This window comes from Lissotriton helveticus, chromosome 4_1 (genome assembly GCF_964261635.1).
Source record: "Lissotriton helveticus chromosome 4_1, aLisHel1.1, whole genome shotgun sequence".
Lineage (NCBI taxonomy): Eukaryota > Metazoa > Chordata > Amphibia > Caudata > Salamandridae > Lissotriton > Lissotriton helveticus.
In genome coordinates this window covers 1670818276-1670837795 of record NC_136063.1, presented here as the reverse complement: position 1 = coordinate 1670837795, position 19520 = coordinate 1670818276, and the positions used below count along the sequence as shown (strand labels likewise).

The 19520-nt window shown below is 34.1% G+C and overlaps 15 non-coding genes across 15 annotated transcripts; 8 read left to right on the top strand and 7 right to left on the bottom strand.

The window, feature by feature from the left end:
- Window positions 1-1424: 1424 nt before the first annotated feature.
- TRNAQ-CUG (transfer RNA glutamine (anticodon CUG)) lies at window positions 1425-1496 on the top strand. The gene has a single exon. It is a non-coding gene; the product is annotated as a tRNA-Gln (tRNA).
- An 826-nt stretch (window positions 1497-2322) lies between these two features.
- TRNAH-GUG (transfer RNA histidin (anticodon GUG)) lies at window positions 2323-2394 on the bottom strand. The gene has a single exon. It is a non-coding gene; the product is annotated as a tRNA-His (tRNA).
- Window positions 2395-3944: 1550 nt separating this feature from the next.
- On the top strand, window positions 3945-4016 carry TRNAQ-CUG (transfer RNA glutamine (anticodon CUG)). The gene has a single exon. It is a non-coding gene; the product is annotated as a tRNA-Gln (tRNA).
- Window positions 4017-4842: 826 nt separating this feature from the next.
- Window positions 4843-4914, bottom strand: TRNAH-GUG (transfer RNA histidin (anticodon GUG)). Its single transcript has one exon. It is a non-coding gene; the product is annotated as a tRNA-His (tRNA).
- A 1550-nt stretch (window positions 4915-6464) lies between these two features.
- TRNAQ-CUG (transfer RNA glutamine (anticodon CUG)) lies at window positions 6465-6536 on the top strand. The gene has a single exon. It is a non-coding gene; the product is annotated as a tRNA-Gln (tRNA).
- An 826-nt stretch (window positions 6537-7362) lies between these two features.
- Window positions 7363-7434, bottom strand: TRNAH-GUG (transfer RNA histidin (anticodon GUG)). Its single transcript has one exon. It is a non-coding gene; the product is annotated as a tRNA-His (tRNA).
- A 1550-nt stretch (window positions 7435-8984) lies between these two features.
- Window positions 8985-9056, top strand: TRNAQ-CUG (transfer RNA glutamine (anticodon CUG)). Its single transcript has one exon. It is a non-coding gene; the product is annotated as a tRNA-Gln (tRNA).
- An 826-nt stretch (window positions 9057-9882) lies between these two features.
- On the bottom strand, window positions 9883-9954 carry TRNAH-GUG (transfer RNA histidin (anticodon GUG)). The gene has a single exon. It is a non-coding gene; the product is annotated as a tRNA-His (tRNA).
- Window positions 9955-11504: 1550 nt separating this feature from the next.
- TRNAQ-CUG (transfer RNA glutamine (anticodon CUG)) lies at window positions 11505-11576 on the top strand. The gene has a single exon. It is a non-coding gene; the product is annotated as a tRNA-Gln (tRNA).
- An 826-nt stretch (window positions 11577-12402) lies between these two features.
- TRNAH-GUG (transfer RNA histidin (anticodon GUG)) lies at window positions 12403-12474 on the bottom strand. The gene has a single exon. It is a non-coding gene; the product is annotated as a tRNA-His (tRNA).
- A 1550-nt stretch (window positions 12475-14024) lies between these two features.
- TRNAQ-CUG (transfer RNA glutamine (anticodon CUG)) lies at window positions 14025-14096 on the top strand. Its single transcript has one exon. It is a non-coding gene; the product is annotated as a tRNA-Gln (tRNA).
- An 826-nt stretch (window positions 14097-14922) lies between these two features.
- On the bottom strand, window positions 14923-14994 carry TRNAH-GUG (transfer RNA histidin (anticodon GUG)). Its single transcript has one exon. It is a non-coding gene; the product is annotated as a tRNA-His (tRNA).
- A 1550-nt stretch (window positions 14995-16544) lies between these two features.
- TRNAQ-CUG (transfer RNA glutamine (anticodon CUG)) lies at window positions 16545-16616 on the top strand. Its single transcript has one exon. It is a non-coding gene; the product is annotated as a tRNA-Gln (tRNA).
- An 826-nt stretch (window positions 16617-17442) lies between these two features.
- TRNAH-GUG (transfer RNA histidin (anticodon GUG)) lies at window positions 17443-17514 on the bottom strand. The gene has a single exon. It is a non-coding gene; the product is annotated as a tRNA-His (tRNA).
- A 1550-nt stretch (window positions 17515-19064) lies between these two features.
- TRNAQ-CUG (transfer RNA glutamine (anticodon CUG)) lies at window positions 19065-19136 on the top strand. Its single transcript has one exon. It is a non-coding gene; the product is annotated as a tRNA-Gln (tRNA).
- The last annotated feature ends 384 nt before the right edge of the window (window positions 19137-19520 follow it).

The following is a 19520-nucleotide window of genomic DNA, read 5'->3' as shown; positions in this document are numbered from 1 at the left end:
ATGTTAGGGAAGGATGTTGCCCAGAGGACTCAAGTAACGCTATCACTCTGTTGAACAGTACTTTTTATGTGAGATACGATTTTGCAATAAAAGATAAGATTCCCCCGTGAATGCAATCTCTTCTCTCAAAATGAAAAGCTCAACCTGGTACAGGTGGGTTGATGGTATCATGCTTAGCACTCTAGACTCTGAAAACCGGGATCTGAGTACAAATCACAGTGGGACTTATCTAAACTTTACGATTTTCTTTTCCATTCAGTTCTTAGAATTATTAATTGGAAAAACATCTCATTTACTTATAAACTTGTACATATCCACTTTACACGTATGTATCTCCCTATATCTTGCTATATGTCTCTGTATATTTATAGGACAACATAAACACATACATTATAAAAATGCATATAATTAGTAGAGGTGAAAATAATGAAAAGTTGTTGCCTCTCCACATTTGAAAGATGAGCTTCTTCTCCTTACTCTTCTATATGTCATGAAATTGAGATAGTCACTTTTTACTCAATTTTGATCTAACAATATAGTTTATTTATACAAAGCATATCATATGATTTGTGAATAATCTTAAAACAGAAAATTAGATCAGTACCTGTGAGGCCTCCAAGCAAAAGCGTATGTTTCACGATTGCAGATCGACTGTTGAAAATCAGCATGAAAAACGTTTTATTTCACAATTTCCATACTAATATACAAAAAACATTTGTACTATCTGAATGATACCGTCATTGTGGTTCTCTAGGTTTGATTTAAGAACACTTCTCTTTCAAAATGTGCTAAATTCGCCTTATCAATAGCGCAGAAAGCTTCAAAAAGGGATGCTGGGAATCAGGCCTCTGAAATGCATTTCAGAAAAACAGGATAGGATTTCTTAATGTCACACTATTTTGTGTAGGAATGTGATGTAAACGTATTATAATGTTTGTATTTCTGTAACTTGTTCAAGCTGATGGACGTTTTGAAAGGAATCAATAAGTGTCTCTTTCAACCTACTGGTGTTGGATTTGAGCTATCAATAAACAAAGATGACAGAAATGGAAAAGGTCAAGAGTAATAAAATAGTACCCCCAAGATTTGGACTGGTACCTTTGCATGCAAAGTCCAAAGTGCCAATCATTGCTCTTTGGCGCAGCCCATGTGAGAGACAAAGAAATGGGTGTATTAGTTTGGAAATGTAAAATGTTTTAATATGACACAGTCAAAGATGATCATTATGATATAACTTGCCTATCCTGATAAACGTTTGCATATTTAACACTGTTATGGAGAATGTATCTGAACAGAATCAAATCACATTATAGCTCTTTACACTATGAGCATTCAACAGAGATATCCTTTCATCAATGTAAGAAATGCCCCCACACTAATGCGCTCTCTTTTGTCTCAATGGAAAAATGACTCATGTATGGGAGGGTTCCATGGTGTAATGGTTAGCACTCTGGACTCTGAATCCAGCGATCCGAGATCAAATCTCGGTGGGACCTACTTGAATTATGAGATTTACTATTTCACCCATTTCTTAGAATTTGGTCTTGGAAAAACATAACGTCAATGTTTTATACTGATACTTATCAACGTATAAGTATGCATCTATGTATACATAGCTATATCCGTCTAGATAGCGATAAGACTATATAAAGAAATCAATTATTCATAAACATATGTATTGAAGCTGAAAACTAAAAACTGTTGTTTCCCATCCACAATTTAAACATTAGGTTCATTTCCTCTCTCATCTATATGACCAGTAATGAGATAGTTAATTTTTGCTGATTTCTTATATGACAACATGCTTGACTTACACAGTGCATTTAATTGTGAATTTCTTTGAAAGAGAAATTCAGATTATTACCTTTGACACGTCTTTCGAAAGATTTTACTTTATGGTTATGGATTTACTTTAGAAAATCAGAGTGTAAATATATGTGTGTCTGAATTTCACGATTGTTATTCAAAACGTCATATCTTCTGTCCCCATAATACACAATTTGATTCCTCAAGTTTTGTTTTAATGAAGGATTTCCAATTAAAAAGTTCCATCTTCCCCTTATCAATAACAGTAAGATTTAAGAAAGTAATATCTTGCATCAGCCCCCTGTGATGAGTTTGAGAAAACAGAGTCAGCTCGCAAAATGTCTCATTATTTTGAGCCATTTAATTTCCATGTTTTCTAAAAGTTCTATCATTTGCTCACATCGAATAGACTTTCAGAATACAATCAATAAATTAATGTTTCACTCTACCCGTGTTAGATTTGTGATATTTATGAATACACTTGACAAAAAAAGATTTGATCAACAGTCATGAAAGTGGTCCCACCGAGATTTGAACTCGGATCCTTGGATTCACAGTCCAAAGTGCTAACCACTACACCATGGAACCTCCCATGTGACAAGGGAGCAGATTGCTGCAGCAATGTGAACATTTCAAAGTTTTTAATGTTCTACAGTCAAAGACCAACAGAATGTTATTACCTTTCTATTCTGTTCAACTTTTGCATATTGAACTATGTTAGGGAAGGATGTTGCCCAGAGGACTCAAGTAACGCTATCACTCTGTTGAACAGTACTTTTTATGTGAGATACGATTTTGCAATAAAAGATAAGATTCCCCCGTGAATGCAATCTCTTCTCTCAAAATGAAAAGCTCAACCTGGTACAGGTGGGTTGATGGTATCATGCTTAGCACTCTAGACTCTGAAAACCGGGATCTGAGTACAAATCACAGTGGGACTTATCTAAACTTTACGATTTTCTTTTCCATTCAGTTCTTAGAATTATTAATTGGAAAAACATCTCATTTACTTATAAACTTGTACATATCCACTTTACACGTATGTATCTCCCTATATCTTGCTATATGTCTCTGTATATTTATAGGACAACATAAACACATACATTATAAAAATGCATATAATTAGTAGAGGTGAAAATAATGAAAAGTTGTTGCCTCTCCACATTTGAAAGATGAGCTTCTTCTCCTTACTCTTCTATATGTCATGAAATTGAGATAGTCACTTTTTACTCAATTTTGATCTAACAATATAGTTTATTTATACAAAGCATATCATATGATTTGTGAATAATCTTAAAACAGAAAATTAGATCAGTACCTGTGAGGCCTCCAAGCAAAAGCGTATGTTTCACGATTGCAGATCGACTGTTGAAAATCAGCATGAAAAACGTTTTATTTCACAATTTCCATACTAATATACAAAAAACATTTGTACTATCTGAATGATACCGTCATTGTGGTTCTCTAGGTTTGATTTAAGAACACTTCTCTTTCAAAATGTGCTAAATTCGCCTTATCAATAGCGCAGAAAGCTTCAAAAAGGGATGCTGGGAATCAGGCCTCTGAAATGCATTTCAGAAAAACAGGATAGGATTTCTTAATGTCACACTATTTTGTGTAGGAATGTGATGTAAACGTATTATAATGTTTGTATTTCTGTAACTTGTTCAAGCTGATGGACGTTTTGAAAGGAATCAATAAGTGTCTCTTTCAACCTACTGGTGTTGGATTTGAGCTATCAATAAACAAAGATGACAGAAATGGAAAAGGTCAAGAGTAATAAAATAGTACCCCCAAGATTTGGACTGGTACCTTTGCATGCAAAGTCCAAAGTGCCAATCATTGCTCTTTGGCGCAGCCCATGTGAGAGACAAAGAAATGGGTGTATTAGTTTGGAAATGTAAAATGTTTTAATATGACACAGTCAAAGATGATCATTATGATATAACTTGCCTATCCTGATAAACGTTTGCATATTTAACACTGTTATGGAGAATGTATCTGAACAGAATCAAATCACATTATAGCTCTTTACACTATGAGCATTCAACAGAGATATCCTTTCATCAATGTAAGAAATGCCCCCACACTAATGCGCTCTCTTTTGTCTCAATGGAAAAATGACTCATGTATGGGAGGGTTCCATGGTGTAATGGTTAGCACTCTGGACTCTGAATCCAGCGATCCGAGATCAAATCTCGGTGGGACCTACTTGAATTATGAGATTTACTATTTCACCCATTTCTTAGAATTTGGTCTTGGAAAAACATAACGTCAATGTTTTATACTGATACTTATCAACGTATAAGTATGCATCTATGTATACATAGCTATATCCGTCTAGATAGCGATAAGACTATATAAAGAAATCAATTATTCATAAACATATGTATTGAAGCTGAAAACTAAAAACTGTTGTTTCCCATCCACAATTTAAACATTAGGTTCATTTCCTCTCTCATCTATATGACCAGTAATGAGATAGTTAATTTTTGCTGATTTCTTATATGACAACATGCTTGACTTACACAGTGCATTTAATTGTGAATTTCTTTGAAAGAGAAATTCAGATTATTACCTTTGACACGTCTTTCGAAAGATTTTACTTTATGGTTATGGATTTACTTTAGAAAATCAGAGTGTAAATATATGTGTGTCTGAATTTCACGATTGTTATTCAAAACGTCATATCTTCTGTCCCCATAATACACAATTTGATTCCTCAAGTTTTGTTTTAATGAAGGATTTCCAATTAAAAAGTTCCATCTTCCCCTTATCAATAACAGTAAGATTTAAGAAAGTAATATCTTGCATCAGCCCCCTGTGATGAGTTTGAGAAAACAGAGTCAGCTCGCAAAATGTCTCATTATTTTGAGCCATTTAATTTCCATGTTTTCTAAAAGTTCTATCATTTGCTCACATCGAATAGACTTTCAGAATACAATCAATAAATTAATGTTTCACTCTACCCGTGTTAGATTTGTGATATTTATGAATACACTTGACAAAAAAAGATTTGATCAACAGTCATGAAAGTGGTCCCACCGAGATTTGAACTCGGATCCTTGGATTCACAGTCCAAAGTGCTAACCACTACACCATGGAACCTCCCATGTGACAAGGGAGCAGATTGCTGCAGCAATGTGAACATTTCAAAGTTTTTAATGTTCTACAGTCAAAGACCAACAGAATGTTATTACCTTTCTATTCTGTTCAACTTTTGCATATTGAACTATGTTAGGGAAGGATGTTGCCCAGAGGACTCAAGTAACGCTATCACTCTGTTGAACAGTACTTTTTATGTGAGATACGATTTTGCAATAAAAGATAAGATTCCCCCGTGAATGCAATCTCTTCTCTCAAAATGAAAAGCTCAACCTGGTACAGGTGGGTTGATGGTATCATGCTTAGCACTCTAGACTCTGAAAACCGGGATCTGAGTACAAATCACAGTGGGACTTATCTAAACTTTACGATTTTCTTTTCCATTCAGTTCTTAGAATTATTAATTGGAAAAACATCTCATTTACTTATAAACTTGTACATATCCACTTTACACGTATGTATCTCCCTATATCTTGCTATATGTCTCTGTATATTTATAGGACAACATAAACACATACATTATAAAAATGCATATAATTAGTAGAGGTGAAAATAATGAAAAGTTGTTGCCTCTCCACATTTGAAAGATGAGCTTCTTCTCCTTACTCTTCTATATGTCATGAAATTGAGATAGTCACTTTTTACTCAATTTTGATCTAACAATATAGTTTATTTATACAAAGCATATCATATGATTTGTGAATAATCTTAAAACAGAAAATTAGATCAGTACCTGTGAGGCCTCCAAGCAAAAGCGTATGTTTCACGATTGCAGATCGACTGTTGAAAATCAGCATGAAAAACGTTTTATTTCACAATTTCCATACTAATATACAAAAAACATTTGTACTATCTGAATGATACCGTCATTGTGGTTCTCTAGGTTTGATTTAAGAACACTTCTCTTTCAAAATGTGCTAAATTCGCCTTATCAATAGCGCAGAAAGCTTCAAAAAGGGATGCTGGGAATCAGGCCTCTGAAATGCATTTCAGAAAAACAGGATAGGATTTCTTAATGTCACACTATTTTGTGTAGGAATGTGATGTAAACGTATTATAATGTTTGTATTTCTGTAACTTGTTCAAGCTGATGGACGTTTTGAAAGGAATCAATAAGTGTCTCTTTCAACCTACTGGTGTTGGATTTGAGCTATCAATAAACAAAGATGACAGAAATGGAAAAGGTCAAGAGTAATAAAATAGTACCCCCAAGATTTGGACTGGTACCTTTGCATGCAAAGTCCAAAGTGCCAATCATTGCTCTTTGGCGCAGCCCATGTGAGAGACAAAGAAATGGGTGTATTAGTTTGGAAATGTAAAATGTTTTAATATGACACAGTCAAAGATGATCATTATGATATAACTTGCCTATCCTGATAAACGTTTGCATATTTAACACTGTTATGGAGAATGTATCTGAACAGAATCAAATCACATTATAGCTCTTTACACTATGAGCATTCAACAGAGATATCCTTTCATCAATGTAAGAAATGCCCCCACACTAATGCGCTCTCTTTTGTCTCAATGGAAAAATGACTCATGTATGGGAGGGTTCCATGGTGTAATGGTTAGCACTCTGGACTCTGAATCCAGCGATCCGAGATCAAATCTCGGTGGGACCTACTTGAATTATGAGATTTACTATTTCACCCATTTCTTAGAATTTGGTCTTGGAAAAACATAACGTCAATGTTTTATACTGATACTTATCAACGTATAAGTATGCATCTATGTATACATAGCTATATCCGTCTAGATAGCGATAAGACTATATAAAGAAATCAATTATTCATAAACATATGTATTGAAGCTGAAAACTAAAAACTGTTGTTTCCCATCCACAATTTAAACATTAGGTTCATTTCCTCTCTCATCTATATGACCAGTAATGAGATAGTTAATTTTTGCTGATTTCTTATATGACAACATGCTTGACTTACACAGTGCATTTAATTGTGAATTTCTTTGAAAGAGAAATTCAGATTATTACCTTTGACACGTCTTTCGAAAGATTTTACTTTATGGTTATGGATTTACTTTAGAAAATCAGAGTGTAAATATATGTGTGTCTGAATTTCACGATTGTTATTCAAAACGTCATATCTTCTGTCCCCATAATACACAATTTGATTCCTCAAGTTTTGTTTTAATGAAGGATTTCCAATTAAAAAGTTCCATCTTCCCCTTATCAATAACAGTAAGATTTAAGAAAGTAATATCTTGCATCAGCCCCCTGTGATGAGTTTGAGAAAACAGAGTCAGCTCGCAAAATGTCTCATTATTTTGAGCCATTTAATTTCCATGTTTTCTAAAAGTTCTATCATTTGCTCACATCGAATAGACTTTCAGAATACAATCAATAAATTAATGTTTCACTCTACCCGTGTTAGATTTGTGATATTTATGAATACACTTGACAAAAAAAGATTTGATCAACAGTCATGAAAGTGGTCCCACCGAGATTTGAACTCGGATCCTTGGATTCACAGTCCAAAGTGCTAACCACTACACCATGGAACCTCCCATGTGACAAGGGAGCAGATTGCTGCAGCAATGTGAACATTTCAAAGTTTTTAATGTTCTACAGTCAAAGACCAACAGAATGTTATTACCTTTCTATTCTGTTCAACTTTTGCATATTGAACTATGTTAGGGAAGGATGTTGCCCAGAGGACTCAAGTAACGCTATCACTCTGTTGAACAGTACTTTTTATGTGAGATACGATTTTGCAATAAAAGATAAGATTCCCCCGTGAATGCAATCTCTTCTCTCAAAATGAAAAGCTCAACCTGGTACAGGTGGGTTGATGGTATCATGCTTAGCACTCTAGACTCTGAAAACCGGGATCTGAGTACAAATCACAGTGGGACTTATCTAAACTTTACGATTTTCTTTTCCATTCAGTTCTTAGAATTATTAATTGGAAAAACATCTCATTTACTTATAAACTTGTACATATCCACTTTACACGTATGTATCTCCCTATATCTTGCTATATGTCTCTGTATATTTATAGGACAACATAAACACATACATTATAAAAATGCATATAATTAGTAGAGGTGAAAATAATGAAAAGTTGTTGCCTCTCCACATTTGAAAGATGAGCTTCTTCTCCTTACTCTTCTATATGTCATGAAATTGAGATAGTCACTTTTTACTCAATTTTGATCTAACAATATAGTTTATTTATACAAAGCATATCATATGATTTGTGAATAATCTTAAAACAGAAAATTAGATCAGTACCTGTGAGGCCTCCAAGCAAAAGCGTATGTTTCACGATTGCAGATCGACTGTTGAAAATCAGCATGAAAAACGTTTTATTTCACAATTTCCATACTAATATACAAAAAACATTTGTACTATCTGAATGATACCGTCATTGTGGTTCTCTAGGTTTGATTTAAGAACACTTCTCTTTCAAAATGTGCTAAATTCGCCTTATCAATAGCGCAGAAAGCTTCAAAAAGGGATGCTGGGAATCAGGCCTCTGAAATGCATTTCAGAAAAACAGGATAGGATTTCTTAATGTCACACTATTTTGTGTAGGAATGTGATGTAAACGTATTATAATGTTTGTATTTCTGTAACTTGTTCAAGCTGATGGACGTTTTGAAAGGAATCAATAAGTGTCTCTTTCAACCTACTGGTGTTGGATTTGAGCTATCAATAAACAAAGATGACAGAAATGGAAAAGGTCAAGAGTAATAAAATAGTACCCCCAAGATTTGGACTGGTACCTTTGCATGCAAAGTCCAAAGTGCCAATCATTGCTCTTTGGCGCAGCCCATGTGAGAGACAAAGAAATGGGTGTATTAGTTTGGAAATGTAAAATGTTTTAATATGACACAGTCAAAGATGATCATTATGATATAACTTGCCTATCCTGATAAACGTTTGCATATTTAACACTGTTATGGAGAATGTATCTGAACAGAATCAAATCACATTATAGCTCTTTACACTATGAGCATTCAACAGAGATATCCTTTCATCAATGTAAGAAATGCCCCCACACTAATGCGCTCTCTTTTGTCTCAATGGAAAAATGACTCATGTATGGGAGGGTTCCATGGTGTAATGGTTAGCACTCTGGACTCTGAATCCAGCGATCCGAGATCAAATCTCGGTGGGACCTACTTGAATTATGAGATTTACTATTTCACCCATTTCTTAGAATTTGGTCTTGGAAAAACATAACGTCAATGTTTTATACTGATACTTATCAACGTATAAGTATGCATCTATGTATACATAGCTATATCCGTCTAGATAGCGATAAGACTATATAAAGAAATCAATTATTCATAAACATATGTATTGAAGCTGAAAACTAAAAACTGTTGTTTCCCATCCACAATTTAAACATTAGGTTCATTTCCTCTCTCATCTATATGACCAGTAATGAGATAGTTAATTTTTGCTGATTTCTTATATGACAACATGCTTGACTTACACAGTGCATTTAATTGTGAATTTCTTTGAAAGAGAAATTCAGATTATTACCTTTGACACGTCTTTCGAAAGATTTTACTTTATGGTTATGGATTTACTTTAGAAAATCAGAGTGTAAATATATGTGTGTCTGAATTTCACGATTGTTATTCAAAACGTCATATCTTCTGTCCCCATAATACACAATTTGATTCCTCAAGTTTTGTTTTAATGAAGGATTTCCAATTAAAAAGTTCCATCTTCCCCTTATCAATAACAGTAAGATTTAAGAAAGTAATATCTTGCATCAGCCCCCTGTGATGAGTTTGAGAAAACAGAGTCAGCTCGCAAAATGTCTCATTATTTTGAGCCATTTAATTTCCATGTTTTCTAAAAGTTCTATCATTTGCTCACATCGAATAGACTTTCAGAATACAATCAATAAATTAATGTTTCACTCTACCCGTGTTAGATTTGTGATATTTATGAATACACTTGACAAAAAAAGATTTGATCAACAGTCATGAAAGTGGTCCCACCGAGATTTGAACTCGGATCCTTGGATTCACAGTCCAAAGTGCTAACCACTACACCATGGAACCTCCCATGTGACAAGGGAGCAGATTGCTGCAGCAATGTGAACATTTCAAAGTTTTTAATGTTCTACAGTCAAAGACCAACAGAATGTTATTACCTTTCTATTCTGTTCAACTTTTGCATATTGAACTATGTTAGGGAAGGATGTTGCCCAGAGGACTCAAGTAACGCTATCACTCTGTTGAACAGTACTTTTTATGTGAGATACGATTTTGCAATAAAAGATAAGATTCCCCCGTGAATGCAATCTCTTCTCTCAAAATGAAAAGCTCAACCTGGTACAGGTGGGTTGATGGTATCATGCTTAGCACTCTAGACTCTGAAAACCGGGATCTGAGTACAAATCACAGTGGGACTTATCTAAACTTTACGATTTTCTTTTCCATTCAGTTCTTAGAATTATTAATTGGAAAAACATCTCATTTACTTATAAACTTGTACATATCCACTTTACACGTATGTATCTCCCTATATCTTGCTATATGTCTCTGTATATTTATAGGACAACATAAACACATACATTATAAAAATGCATATAATTAGTAGAGGTGAAAATAATGAAAAGTTGTTGCCTCTCCACATTTGAAAGATGAGCTTCTTCTCCTTACTCTTCTATATGTCATGAAATTGAGATAGTCACTTTTTACTCAATTTTGATCTAACAATATAGTTTATTTATACAAAGCATATCATATGATTTGTGAATAATCTTAAAACAGAAAATTAGATCAGTACCTGTGAGGCCTCCAAGCAAAAGCGTATGTTTCACGATTGCAGATCGACTGTTGAAAATCAGCATGAAAAACGTTTTATTTCACAATTTCCATACTAATATACAAAAAACATTTGTACTATCTGAATGATACCGTCATTGTGGTTCTCTAGGTTTTATTTAAGAACACTTCTCTTTCAAAATGTGCTAAATTCGCCTTATCAATAGCGCAGAAAGCTTCAAAAAGGGATGCTGGGAATCAGGCCTCTGAAATGCATTTCAGAAAAACAGGATAGGATTTCTTAATGTCACACTATTTTGTGTAGGAATGTGATGTAAACGTATTATAATGTTTGTATTTCTGTAACTTGTTCAAGCTGATGGACGTTTTGAAAGGAATCAATAAGTGTCTCTTTCAACCTACTGGTGTTGGATTTGAGCTATCAATAAACAAAGATGACAGAAATGGAAAAGGTCAAGAGTAATAAAATAGTACCCCCAAGATTTGGACTGGTACCTTTGCATGCAAAGTCCAAAGTGCCAATCATTGCTCTTTGGTGCAGCCCATGTGAGAGACAAAGAAATGGGTGTATTAGTTTGGAAATGTAAAATGTTTTAATATGACACAGTCAAAGATGATCATTATGATATAACTTGCCTATCCTGATAAACGTTTGCATATTTAACACTGTTATGGAGAATGTATCTGAACAGAATCAAATCACATTATAGCTCTTTACACTATGAGCATTCAACAGAGATATCCTTTCATCAATGTAAGAAATGCCCCCACACTAATGCGCTCTCTTTTGTCTCAATGGAAAAATGACTCATGTATGGGAGGGTTCCATGGTGTAATGGTTAGCACTCTGGACTCTGAATCCAGCGATCCGAGATCAAATCTCGGTGGGACCTACTTGAATTATGAGATTTACTATTTCACCCATTTCTTAGAATTTGGTCTTGGAAAAACATAACGTCAATGTTTTATACTGATACTTATCAACGTATAAGTATGCATCTATGTATACATAGCTATATCCGTCTAGATAGCGATAAGACTATATAAAGAAATCAATTATTCATAAACATATGTATTGAAGCTGAAAACTAAAAACTGTTGTTTCCCATCCACAATTTAAACATTAGGTTCATTTCCTCTCTCATCTATATGACCAGTAATGAGATAGTTAATTTTTGCTGATTTCTTATATGACAACATGCTTGACTTACACAGTGCATTTAATTGTGAATTTCTTTGAAAGAGAAATTCAGATTATTACCTTTGACACGTCTTTCGAAAGATTTTACTTTATGGTTATGGATTTACTTTAGAAAATCAGAGTGTAAATATATGTGTGTCTGAATTTCACGATTGTTATTCAAAACGTCATATCTTCTGTCCCCATAATACACAATTTGATTCCTCAAGTTTTGTTTTAATGAAGGATTTCCAATTAAAAAGTTCCATCTTCCCCTTATCAATAACAGTAAGATTTAAGAAAGTAATATCTTGCATCAGCCCCCTGTGATGAGTTTGAGAAAACAGAGTCAGCTCGCAAAATGTCTCATTATTTTGAGCCATTTAATTTCCATGTTTTCTAAAAGTTCTATCATTTGCTCACATCGAATAGACTTTCAGAATACAATCAATAAATTAATGTTTCACTCTACCCGTGTTAGATTTGTGATATTTATGAATACACTTGACAAAAAAAGATTTGATCAACAGTCATGAAAGTGGTCCCACCGAGATTTGAACTCGGATCCTTGGATTCACAGTCCAAAGTGCTAACCACTACACCATGGAACCTCCCATGTGACAAGGGAGCAGATTGCTGCAGCAATGTGAACATTTCAAAGTTTTTAATGTTCTACAGTCAAAGACCAACAGAATGTTATTACCATTCTATTCTGTTCAACTTTTGCATATTGAACTATGTTAGGGAAGGATGTTGCCCAGAGGACTCAAGTAACGCTATCACTCTGTTGAACAGTACTTTTTATGTGAGATACGATTTTGCAATAAAAGATAAGATTCCCCCGTGAATGCAATCTCTTCTCTCAAAATGAAAAGCTCAACCTGGTACAGGTGGGTTGATGGTATCATGCTTAGCACTCTAGACTCTGAAAACCGGGATCTGAGTACAAATCACAGTGGGACTTATCTAAACTTTACGATTTTCTTTTCCATTCAGTTCTTAGAATTATTAATTGGAAAAACATCTCATTTACTTATAAACTTGTACATATCCACTTTACACGTATGTATCTCCCTATATCTTGCTATATGTCTCTGTATATTTATAGGACAACATAAACACATACATTATAAAAATGCATATAATTAGTAGAGGTGAAAATAATGAAAAGTTGTTGCCTCTCCACATTTGAAAGATGAGCTTCTTCTCCTTACTCTTCTATATGTCATGAAATTGAGATAGTCACTTTTTACTCAATTTTGATCTAACAATATAGTTTATTTATACAAAGCATATCATATGATTTGTGAATAATCTTAAAACAGAAAATTAGATCAGTACCTGTGAGGCCTCCAAGCAAAAGCGTATGTTTCACGATTGCAGATCGACTGTTGAAAATCAGCATGAAAAACGTTTTATTTCACAATTTCCATACTAATATACAAAAAACATTTGTACTATCTGAATGATACCGTCATTGTGGTTCTCTAGGTTTGATTTAAGAACACTTCTCTTTCAAAATGTGCTAAATTCGCCTTATCAATAGCGCAGAAAGCTTCAAAAAGGGATGCTGGGAATCAGGCCTCTGAAATGCATTTCAGAAAAACAGGATAGGATTTCTTAATGTCACACTATTTTGTGTAGGAATGTGATGTAAACGTATTATAATGTTTGTATTTCTGTAACTTGTTCAAGCTGATGGACGTTTTGAAAGGAATCAATAAGTGTCTCTTTCAACCTACTGGTGTTGGATTTGAGCTATCAATAAACAAAGATGACAGAAATGGAAAAGGTCAAGAGTAATAAAATAGTACCCCCAAGATTTGGACTGGTACCTTTGCATGCAAAGTCCAAAGTGCCAATCATTGCTCTTTGGCGCAGCCCATGTGAGAGACAAAGAAATGGGTGTATTAGTTTGGAAATGTAAAATGTTTTAATATGACACAGTCAAAGATGATCATTATGATATAACTTGCCTATCCTGATAAACGTTTGCATATTTAACACTGTTATGGAGAATGTATCTGAACAGAATCAAATCACATTATAGCTCTTTACACTATGAGCATTCAACAGAGATATCCTTTCATCAATGTAAGAAATGCCCCCACACTAATGCGCTCTCTTTTGTCTCAATGGAAAAATGACTCATGTATGGGAGGGTTCCATGGTGTAATGGTTAGCACTCTGGACTCTGAATCCAGCGATCCGAGATCAAATCTCGGTGGGACCTACTTGAATTATGAGATTTACTATTTCACCCATTTCTTAGAATTTGGTCTTGGAAAAACATAACGTCAATGTTTTATACTGATACTTATCAACGTATAAGTATGCATCTATGTATACATAGCTATATCCGTCTAGATAGCGATAAGACTATATAAAGAAATCAATTATTCATAAACATATGTATTGAAGCTGAAAACTAAAAACTGTTGTTTCCCATCCACAATTTAAACATTAGGTTCATTTCCTCTCTCATCTATATGACCAGTAATGAGATAGTTAATTTTTGCTGATTTCTTATATGACAACATGCTTGACTTACACAGTGCATTTAATTGTGAATTTCTTTGAAAGAGAAATTCAGATTATTACCTTTGACACGTCTTTCGAAAGATTTTACTTTATGGTTATGGATTTACTTTAGAAAATCAGAGTGTAAATATATGTGTGTCTGAATTTCACGATTGTTATTCAAAACGTCATATCTTCTGTCCCCATAATACACAATTTGATTCCTCAAGTTTTGTTTTAATGAAGGATTTCCAATTAAAAAGTTCCATCTTCCCCTTATCAATAACAGTAAGATTTAAGAAAGTAATATCTTGCATCAGCCCCCTGTGATGAGTTTGAGAAAACAGAGTCAGCTCGCAAAATGTCTCATTATTTTGAGCCATTTAATTTCCATGTTTTCTAAAAGTTCTATCATTTGCTCACATCGAATAGACTTTCAGAATACAATCAATAAATTAATGTTTCACTCTACCCGTGTTAGATTTGTGATATTTATGAATACACTTGACAAAAAAAGATTTGATCAACAGTCATGAAAGTGGTCCCACCGAGATTTGAACTCGGATCCTTGGATTCACAGTCCAAAGTGCTAACCACTACACCATGGAACCTCCCATGTGACAAGGGAGCAGATTGCTGCAGCAATGTGAACATTTCAAAGTTTTTAATGTTCTACAGTCAAAGACCAACAGAATGTTATTACCTTTCTATTCTGTTCAACTTTTGCATATTGAACTATGTTAGGGAAGGATGTTGCCCAGAGGACTCAAGTAACGCTATCACTCTGTTGAACAGTACTTTTTATGTGAGATACGATTTTGCAATAAAAGATAAGATTCCCCCGTGAATGCAATCTCTTCTCTCAAAATGAAAAGCTCAACCTGGTACAGGTGGGTTGATGGTATCATGCTTAGCACTCTAGACTCTGAAAACCGGGATCTGAGTACAAATCACAGTGGGACTTATCTAAACTTTACGATTTTCTTTTCCATTCAGTTCTTAGAATTATTAATTGGAAAAACATCTCATTTACTTATAAACTTGTACATATCCACTTTACACGTATGTATCTCCCTATATCTTGCTATATGTCTCTGTATATTTATAGGACAACATAAACACATACATTATAAAAATGCATATAATTAGTAGAGGTGAAAATAATGAAAAGTTGTTGCCTCTCCACATTTGAAAGATGAGCTTCTTCTCCTTACTCTTCTATATGTCATGAAATTGAGATAGTCACTTTTTACTCAATTTTGATCTAACAATATAGTTTATTTATACAAAGCATATCATATGATTTGTGAATAATCTTAAAACAGAAAATTAGATCAGTACCTGTGAGGCCTCCAAGCAAAAGCGTATGTTTCACGATTGCAGATCGACTGTTGAAAATCAGCATGAAAAACGTTTTATTTCACAATTTCCATACTAATATACAAAAAACATTTGTACTATCTGAATGATACCGTCATTGTGGTTCTCTAGGTTTGATTTAAGAACACTTCTCTTTCAAAATGTGCTAAATTCGCCTTATCAATAGCGAAGAAAGCTTCAAAAAGGGATGCTGGGAATCAGGCCTCTGAAATGCATTTCAGAAAAACAGGATAGGATTTCTTAATGTCACACTATTTTGTGTAGGAATGTGATGTAAACGTATTATAATGTTTGTATTTCTGTAACTTGTTCAAGCTGATGGACGTTTTGAAAGGAATCAATAAGTGTCTCTTTCAACCTACTGGTGTTGGATTTGAGCTATCAATAAACAAAGATGACAGAAATGGAAAAGGTCAAGAGTAATAAAATAGTACCCCCAAGATTTGGACTGGTACCTTTGCATGCAAAGTCCAAAGTGCCAATCATTGCTCTTTGGCGCAGCCCATGTGAGAGACAAAGAAATGGGTGTATTAGTTTGGAAATGTAAAATGTTTTAATATGACACAGTCAAAGATGATCATTATGATATAACTTGCCTATCCTGATAAACGTTTGCATATTTAACACTGTTATGGAGAATGTATCTGAACAGAATCAAATCACATTATAGCTCTTTACACTATGAGCATTCAACAGAGATATCCTTTCATCAATGTAAGAAATGCCCCCACACTAATGCGCTCTCTTTTGTCTCAATGGAAAAATGACTCATGTATGGGAGGGTTCCATGGTGTAATGGTTAGCACTCTGGACTCTGAATCCAGCGATCCGAGATCAAATCTCGGTGGGACCTACTTGAATTATGAGATTTACTATTTCACCCATTTCTTAGAATTTGGTCTTGGAAAAACATAACGTCAATGTTTTATACTGATACTTATCAACGTATAAGTATGCATCTATGTATACATAGCTATATCCGTCTAGATAGCGATAAGACTATATAAAGAAATCAATTATTCATAAACATATGTATTGAAGCTGAAAACTAAAAACTGTTGTTTCCCATCCACAATTTAAACATTAGGTTCATTTCCTCTCTCATCTATATGACCAGTAATGAGATAGTTAATTTTTGCTGATTTCTTATATGACAACATGCTTGACTTACACAGTGCATTTAATTGTGAATTTCTTTGAAAGAGAAATTCAGATTATTACCTTTGACACGTCTTTCGAAAGATTTTACTTTATGGTTATGGATTTACTTTAGAAAATCAGAGTGTAAATATATGTGTGTCTGAATTTCACGATTGTTATTCAAAACGTCATATCTTCTGTCCCCATAATACACAATTTGATTCCTCAAGTTTTGTTTTAATGAAGGATTTCCAATTAAAAAGTTCCATCTTCCCCTTATCAATAACAGTAAGATTTAAGAAAGTAATATCTTGCATCAGCCCCCTGTGATGAGTTTGAGAAAACAGAGTCAGCTCGCAAAATGTCTCATTATTTTGAGCCATTTAATTTCCATGTTTTCTAAAAGTTCTATCATTTGCTCACATCGAATAGACTTTCAGAATACAATCAATAAATTAATGTTTCACTCTACCCGTGTTAGATTTGTGATATTTATGAATACACTTGACAAAAAAAGATTTGATCAACAGTCATGAAAGTGGTCCCACCGAGATTTGAACTCGGATCCTTGGATTCACAGTCCAAAGTGCTAACCACTACACCATGGAACCTCCCATGTGACAAGGGAGCAGATTGCTGCAGCAATGTGAACATTTCAAAGTTTTTAATGTTCTACAGTCAAAGACCAACAGAATGTTATTACCTTTCTATTCTGTTCAACTTTTGCATATTGAACTATGTTAGGGAAGGATGTTGCCCAGAGGACTCAAGTAACGCTATCACTCTGTTGAACAGTACTTTTTATGTGAGATACGATTTTGCAATAAAAGATAAGATTCCCCCGTGAATGCAATCTCTTCTCTCAAAATGAAAAGCTCAACCTGGTACAGGTGGGTTGATGGTATCATGCTTAGCACTCTAGACTCTGAAAACCGGGATCTGAGTACAAATCACAGTGGGACTTATCTAAACTTTACGATTTTCTTTTCCATTCAGTTCTTAGAATTATTAATTGGAAAAACATCTCATTTACTTATAAACTTGTACATATCCACTTTACACGTATGTATCTCCCTATATCTTGCTATATGTCTCTGTATATTTATAGGACAACATAAACACATACATTATAAAAATGCATATAATTAGTAGAGGTGAAAATAATGAAAAGTTGTTGCCTCTCCACATTTGAAAGATGAGCTTCTTCTCCTTACTCTTCTATATGTCATGAAATTGAGATAGTCACTTTTTACTCAATTTTGATCTAACAATATAGTTTATTTATACAAAGCATATCATATGATTTGTGAATAATCTTAAAACAGAAAATTAGATCAGTACCTGTGAGGCCTCCAAGCAAAAGCGTATGTTTCACGATTGCAGATCGACTGTTGAAAATCAGCATGAAAAACGTTTTATTTCACAATTTCCATACTAATATACAAAAAACATTTGTACTATCTGAATGATACCGTCATTGTGGTTCTCTAGGTTTGATTTAAGAACACTTCTCTTTCAAAATGTGCTAAATTCGCCTTATCAATAGCGCAGAAAGCTTCAAAAAGGGATGCTGGGAATCAGGCCTCTGAAATGCATTTCAGAAAAACAGGATAGGATTTCTTAATGTCACACTATTTTGTGTAGGAATGTGATGTAAACGTATTATAATGTTTGTATTTCTGTAACTTGTTCAAGCTGATGGACGTTTTGAAAGGAATCAATAAGTGTCTCTTTCAACCTACTGGTGTTGGATTTGAGCTATCAATAAACAAAGATGACAGAAATGGAAAAGGTCAAGAGTAATAAAATAGTACCCCCAAGATTTGGACTGGTACCTTTGCATGCAAAGTCCAAAGTGCCAATCATTGCTCTTTGGCGCAGCCCATGTGAGAGACAAAGAAATGGGTGTATTAGTTTGGAAATGTAAAATGTTTTAATATGACACAGTCAAAGATGATCATTATGATATAACTTGCCTATCCTGATAAACGTTTGCATATTTAACACTGTTATGGAGAATGTATCTGAACAGAATCAAATCACATTATAGCTCTTTACACTATGAGCATTCAACAGAGATATCCTTTCATCAATGTAAGAAATGCCCCCACACTAATGCGCTCTCTTTTGTCTCAATGGAAAAATGACTCATGTATGGGAGGGTTCCATGGTGTAATGGTTAGCACTCTGGACTCTGAATCCAGCGATCCGAGATCAAATCTCGGTGGGACCTACTTGAATTATGAGATTTACTATTTCACCCATTTCTTAGAATTTGGTCTTGGAAAAACATAACGTCAATGTTTTATACTGATACTTATCAACGTATAAGTATGCATCTATGTATACATAGCTATATCCGTCTAGATAGCGATAAGACTATATAAAGAAATCAATTATTCATAAACATATGTATTGAAGCTGAAAACTAAAAACTGTTGTTTCCCATCCACAATTTAAACATTAGGTTCATTTCCTCTCTCATCTATATGACCAGTAATGAGATAGTTAATTTTTGCTGATTTCTTATATGACAACATGCTTGACTTACACAGTGCATTTAATTGTGAATTTCTTTGAAAGAGAAATTCAGATTATTACCTTTGACACGTCTTTC